The sequence below is a fragment of the Trichomycterus rosablanca genome, chromosome 2, assembly GCF_030014385.1.
Source record: "Trichomycterus rosablanca isolate fTriRos1 chromosome 2, fTriRos1.hap1, whole genome shotgun sequence".
In the NCBI taxonomy this organism is placed as follows: Eukaryota; Metazoa; Chordata; class Actinopteri; order Siluriformes; family Trichomycteridae; genus Trichomycterus; species Trichomycterus rosablanca.
Window position 1 is genome coordinate 54,816,240 of NC_085989.1, and position 7,293 is coordinate 54,823,532.

General features: G+C 40.3%; 1 long non-coding RNA gene across 1 annotated transcript; it reads right to left on the reverse strand.

The window, feature by feature from the left end:
* Positions 1 to 195: 195 nt before the first annotated feature.
* LOC134335569 (uncharacterized) lies at positions 196 to 6,627 on the reverse strand. The gene is made up of 3 exons (XR_010015615.1): positions 6,551 to 6,627; positions 3,984 to 4,031; positions 196 to 398 (listed from the first exon to the last, which is right to left on the reverse strand). It is a non-coding gene; the product is annotated as an uncharacterized LOC134335569 (long non-coding RNA).
* Positions 6,628 to 7,293: the final 666 nt, after the last annotated feature.

Consider the following 7,293-nt stretch of genomic DNA (forward strand, 5'->3'; position numbering starts at 1 on the left):
AAACATTATCCAATACAAAAAAAGTCACCATCTGGATTTAACTAAGCAAATAGGTAAGAGCCTCCCATTGGATAATTACTGCATGGGTGATTATGTTTCAGCTGGTAACTATTATGAGGCAGAAAGGACCCAAGGTGCAGATTCTTAAAAAAATAAACTTTATTTATTATTTTAGAAACAAAAAACAAAGCAAAAGACAGAGACCAGAACAAAAAAGCAATCGGGAGAACCCCGATTGCGCCGCAGGCTCAGCAGGCAAATAATAAAAAAAGGCAAAATAATACATTAATGCGAGGCGCAAACCCCGGTCGCTCCGGTGCTGGGCGTTCACGCTACAGTCTTGCCAACTGGAGGATGTCAACAGTCCTGCCAAAAGCGCTTAAAAAGGCGCTGGGGAACTGAAAAAGAAAAAGCAAAATAATGAATAAATGCGAGACGCGAACCCCGATCGCTCCGGTGCTGGGCGTTCGCGCTACAATCTCGCCAACTGGAGGATGGAGAGCCACTAGGCACAAGCTAAAGATAAGCGTCTGGACGAGGCGTGGCACCAGACGCTGAAATCCTGCTATTAGCAACAGGGGAGCTAGCACAAAGCTATAAACAAACAGAGCGAATCACACCACTTTACCTAGAATGAAGGAAATCAAAGGACTATACCTCAGCACAGCGCTTACAATCCCGAACGGCCTAAAAACTGTCCGGGCTACCGTCTTTCCCTGCAAAAATGGGGACGAGAGGACGTTCTCGCCACCGGGCTACGCAGGCCAACACAAACAAAAGGTGCGACGCCCGCTGCTGCACACTGGCGGATTAAATAGGCCAGGTGCAGCTGCAGGCAATCGCCCTAATTAGCCGCCCTCCTACTTGAGGCCTCACTGGGTTTGGGTCTGTAACGCCTGCTTCGCCAGGAAGCCGGGGTGAGTTCGCCAGCTACCGCAGGCACCCTAACAGTAACAAGTTATTTTACCCTAACTGATGCAGTGAGTAGCTTCTCATTTGTTCAACAACCATGTGGAAAGACACATCCTGTGGTCGTGGAAAAGATGTTCATCTGTTTCAGAAGGGTCAAATTATTGGCATGCATCAATCAGAGAAAACATCTAAGGAGAAGCTGAAACTACTAAAATCGGGTTAAGTACTGTCCAACGCATTATTAAAAGGTGGAAGGACAGTGGGGAAACATCATCTTCCAGGAAGGAATGTGGTCAGAAAAGAATCTTGAATGATGGTGAACGGCGATCACTTAAACGTTTGGTGAAATCAGATGGTAGAAAAACTTCAGCAGAACTCAGAGATGTTTAATAGTGACAGTAAGAGCATTTCCACACACACAATGTGAAGGGAACTCAAGGGATTGGGACTAAACAGCTATGTAGCCTTAAGAAAACTACTCGTCAGTGAGGCTAACCGGCTAAAAAGGGCTTCAATTTGCTAGGGAGCATAAAGATTGGACTCTGGAGCAATGGAAGAAGGTCATGTGGTCTGATGAGTCCAGATTTACCCTGTTCCAGAGTGATGGATGCATCAGGGTAAGAAGAGAGGTGGCTGAAGTGATGCACCCATCATGCCTAGTGCCTACCGTACAAGCCTGTGGGGGCAGTGCTGTGATCTGGGGATGAGGTCAGCTGACTACCTGAATATACTGAACCACCAGGTTATTCCATCAATGGATTTTTTCTTCTCTGATGGCACGGGCGTATTCCAAGATGACAATGCCAGGATTCATCAGGCTCAGATTGTGGAAGAGAGGTTCAGGGAGCATGAGACATCATTTTCACACATGGATCGGCCACCACAGAGTCCAGACCTGAACCCCATTGAGAATCTTTGGGATGTGCTGGAGAAGACTTTGTGCAGTGTTAATCCTATTATTAATCCTACAGAGCAGTAATAACTAAACCACAGCTGACATTGATTTTTAAAAAAATGTGTCGTTTCTTACTGTTACGTGCAAGTGCTGCACGTATGTTTTTCTTTCCTTTTCTTTTTGCCTCTCTACCTAACTTCACTATAGGTGCAGAATGGAGCCTATAAAAAGAACGCAACAATTACTCCGCTGCCAATCCACATTTCCTGTTGTGTCTTTGGAGGCGGGTCTTGAGACATAAAGGCACCAATGGAGTCATGTTTCTAGCTCTTGCTCAGGTTAAGTCATGTTTCTAGCTCTTGCTCAGGTTAAGTCATGTTTCTAGCTCATGTTACGCTAGCTCTTTGTTTTGCCAGGTTTACCTTGTTTGCCATGCGTGCCTAGTTTTAGCCTTAGTTAGCCTTTTAGCCTTAGTTAGCTGTGTTAAGTTTTGTTTGGTTTTGTATTGTTCTGGTTCTGTCTTTTGTTATTAATAAATATACTTGGTTTTCATATACATCTCTGCGTGTGTGTCCACCCCTATTGTCTCGTCCTAGACCCCCCGTTACATACATACACACACGACAGTGATAGATTTGTTTAGAAACACTAGGTTAGAGGCTGGTGCCACTTATGTACTTTTAAGTCAGTTTAGTTTTGGTTAGGCAGTTTAGTTGTTTTGTTCTTTTCTTTCTTTTGACACAGCCTATGGTCCACCTTTACTTTTGAGTCGAATAAGTTGTTTCGAATTTTAGTTCTATATTTGTATGCCGCAAAAGGTTGGCTTGTTTAAATATTTGGGGGTTTTTTTGTGTTTGTAAAAACCTGTAAAAATACTCACTTATGTTGTTCTTCACTTACTAAGTAAAACACGAACAATTACTGCTGGCAATCATCACGGTCGTGGTCTCTGTTATTTATTAAATTTTTTTTTTCTTAAACAAACACACAGTCACATGGTTACCTCCTCCCCTAGTACTAATACTATCTTATAGAGGAACTGTAACAATGAGCTCCAGTGTGCCACACCCCCCTCTCAGTGAGCACACACAGTCTCCTGCCATGCCCTTTTTTGATTGGTTCCCTGAACCAATTAGCTCCAGCTGTCCCTCATTTGAGGAAAGAATAAGAGGGAAGCTAAGAGAAACCGCACTAGAGGTTATTCTGCTTTGCCATGCATAGCATTCTGTTTGATGGTTTATTGTTCCAACTTCTTAGATTATATCCTGACTTGTTAATCCTTGCTCGTGTCTGTTCAGTTCATGTTCCTTTCCTGTTTGTTCTGTTTGTCCTGTTTGTTTACCTGTGTTACTTGTCTAGTTTAGTTTAGCCTTGTTTAGCCTGTGTAGCTTGTTTAGTTTGTTTAGTCTGTTTCGTCTCTTTCCCATGTTTATTTCTGTTTACCTCTGTTTAGTTCTTGTTAGCCTTTGTTTGTTTAGTCCTGTTAGCACGGTGTAGTTCTGTCTAGTTTTGTCCAGTGCCCCGTTTAAGCTTGTTTACCCTGTTTAGTCTTGTTTACCCTGTTTTGCCTAGTTAGTCTAGATTATTCTTGTTTTGCATAGTTAGCCTTGTTTAGTCTTGTTAGTTTAATTTAGCTGTGTTTCTCCTTGTTTAGTCCTGTTTGTTCTGTTTGCCCTGTCTTTTGTTATTTAATAAACCATTAGTTTTGAGTTCATCTCTGCATGTGTGTCCGCCCTCTTTGTCTTGTCCTTGCCCCCACGTGACATACATGCAGAGATGAACTCAAAACTAATGGTTTATTAAATAACAAAAGACAGGGCAAACGGAACAAACAGGAAAGGAACATGAACTAAACAGACACGAGCAAGGATTAACAAGTCAGGATATAATCTAAGAAGTTGGAACATCAAACCATCAAACAGAATGCTATGCATGGCAAAGCAAAGCAGAATAACCTCTAGTGAGGTTTCTCCTAGCTTCCCTCTTATTCTTTCCTCAAATGAGGGAGCTGGAGCTAATTGGTTCAGGGAATCAATAAAAAAAAGGGCATGGCAGGAGACTGAGTGTGCTCACTGAGAGGGGGGGCGTGGCACACTGGAGTTATTGTTACAGGAACATAACACGTATTCACTTAATTAGCAATAAAATTTTACAAGTATAGAACAAAAAGACTTACTCATGGGAGGTCGTCCCATACTTCTCCTCTTTCTTAGTGGTAGACAATCTGTGCATAAACCACAAACCATGTTTTAATAAACACGCTGCAGGACCAGCTGATAAACATGATCTTATACAGAACTTACAGAGATTACAGTTCCCACCACAATCACTGACACCATAACTATCTGTCTTTTGGTGGATTAGATTATTATCACACTGAAAAACCCAATCAAGTTCATTTAGCCATGAATACAAGCAACTGGAGTTTGTTCAACATTACTGGGACTTTGAGCTTTGGGAACAATTAAGCTTTTTGGCTACAAATCAAATCAAGGTTCAATCAATCAATCAAATCATACACAGTACAACTATGTTTGGCATGAAATAAAAGGACGGCTATTTAGAAAAGATTTATGCCCATTATTAAGGACGGTTTGTTTGTTTATTAGGATTTTAACGTCATATTTTACACTTTGGTTACATCCATGACAGGAACGAAAGTTACTCATTACACAAGATTAATCAGTTCTCAAGTTTATATCAAACACAGTCAGTCATGGACAATTTAGTGTCTCCAATTCACCTCACTTGCATTTCTTTGGACTGTGGGAGGAAACCGGAGCACCCGGAGTAAACCCACGCAGACACAGGGAGAACATGCAAACTCCACACAGAAAGGACCCGGACCGTCCCACCTGGGGATAAAACCCAGGACCTTCTTGCTGTGAGGCGACATTGCTACCCACGTAGCCACCGTGCCGCCCATTAAGTATGGTGGAAATTTTGTTAAAATCTTTAAATCTTAAAGAAAAACATGGTATTGTAAACTACATGAAATACCAGGACATTTTAAATCAAAATCTGTCTGCCACTGCCAATTTCTTTCAGATCCAATGATTTGATGAACACAAAAAATGATTTTCTGAACACAAAATTAAACTTGTGCCATGGCTACCTCAGTCATCACCATTAAAAACCTGTGGGGTGAAATAAAGAGGAGAGTGCAGAAGAGAGGATCTGGGACCCTGGACAGGAATGGAATCCCCATGCTGTATCTGAGTCGGGGTTACATCAGTGGGCTTTACGATTTAGAGTTGGAACGGCGTTGATATCTCGAACTTTCAAAAAATGAATGGAAGTGAATGGGGACAAAAAACGGGCGTGGCAGGTGGGTGTGGGTTCGAATCCCCATGCTGTATCTGAGTCGGGGTTACATCAGTGGGCTTTACGATTTAGAGTTGGAACGGCGTTGATATCTCGAACTTTCAAAAAATGAATGGAAGTGAATGGGGACAAAAAACGGGCGTGGCAGGTGGGTGTGGGTTCGAATCCCCATGCTGTATCTGAGTCGGGGTTACATCAGTGGGCTTTACGATTTAGAGTTGGAACGGCGTTGATATCTCGAACTTTCAAAAAATGAATGGAAGTGAATGGGGACAAAAACCGGGCGTGGCAGGTGGGCGTGGGTTCGAATCCCCATGCTGTATCTGAGTCGAGGTTACATCAGTGGGCTTTACGATTTAGAGTTGGAATGGACTCAGATTTCCTGCATTTTAAGGTGTTATAGAAGAAGACTTGGTGCTGTTTTGTTGGCATATTGGAGTAATGTGATGACAAACTTATGTACAGTGTCTATTTGGTTGTGTTAAGACCACATTTTGTCAAGTCCAATAATATAAGCAAATCAAATTGTTATCAAATGCAACCCATAGATCCATGAGGAACACTTACTGTAGTACTGATGTTGTGATTTTGGGTCAATTTTACTGTAGGAATTTAAAATAATGAGATGGCAAATATATGTAAAATGTCAATTTGGTGTTTGTGGTAAATTGTGGTCTTATCACAACCGAATAGACACAAGTTTGGCATTCAATTAGTCTAAATTTCAAATCACAGGATGTATTCTAGAGTAAATGTTGTTTTATAACTGTAGGGATGCCATTAGATAACAATTTGATTTGCTTATTATATTGATTTTCAAAAAGTTTACACTTTACATAAGTTTGACATCCCAGTATTCCAACTTCCTGCAGTAAAATTGTCCCACAATCACACTATAAATACTAGAGTAAGTGTTCTTCATGAATGTAGGATTGGCACTTGATAATTTGATTTGCTGATTTTATTGATCTTTAAAAAAGTGGTTTGTACACGACCTAATAAACACTTTACACAAGTTTAAGATCCGATCACAACAAATTCCTACAGTAAAAACATCTGAAATGTATTTCATTAATAACAGAATTAATGCTCTTCTTGAATGTGGTGGATTTTGTGCATCAGAACACGGTAGATTAAGTTTATTAAACTGTAAACAAACAGCTTTATTGTCTTCAACTCTTCGGTTACCGTAAAATACGGTTTAGACGCGCAGTAAAACTTCAAGTGCAGATAACGAGACCGAGCTTTATTAAAGTGCAGATTTGGTGACCGCAGTGTTTTAGTTTTACATCGTGAATGTTTATAGTTGAAGATTTTCATGTCGAAACAACATTACAAATGTTTAAAATAACGATAATGCATCACTGTACTGTACATCACACAACTGCAATCAGTTTATTATAGAATTCTGAATCTTACCTACAGACGCCATCGTCCCTGATCCGTATTAATGTCAAAAGTGAAACACACACACACACTTACACACACACACACACTCTCTCACACTCACACACACACACACACACACACACTCTCTCTCTCTCTCTCTCTCTCTCTCACACACACACTCACACTCTCTCTCTCTCAGAGCTAAAATTAACCTTGTTGTAAGTCACATGTTGTATCGTGTGTGTGTGTGTGTGTGTGTGTGTGTGTGTGTGTGTGTGTGTTTACTTGGTTATTTATTCTGTGTTTTGTTGTTCACATTCATTATGATTTTACTTTATGGCAAACCAACAGAAACAAGAAGTTAATTACATTGATTACATAATTAACATAGTTCACAATAAGCATTCAACAGTCTTATTTAAAAATAGTAATAAAAATAAAGAAATCTGTTATTTGTATGAATACATAATTTACCATTCATGAACTAAAATGTTTTACATAAATAAAAGATATTACTATAACACAGTTGTGGATTTCAGATCACTTTATTATTTATTTGTTTATTTATTTACTTTAATAACTCATGTAGCATTTATTAAGCTGAATTCTGAACACATTTCAGGTATGTAAGAGGTTTTTTACTATTACATGATAATGAAGGCACTGCTTGCTTCTGGTCAGGGTAACACTAGGCACAAGGCAGCAATACACCCTGAATAGGGCACCAATCCATTTTGTCCAATTGTCCCCATTACCCTCAGACACAGCCTATC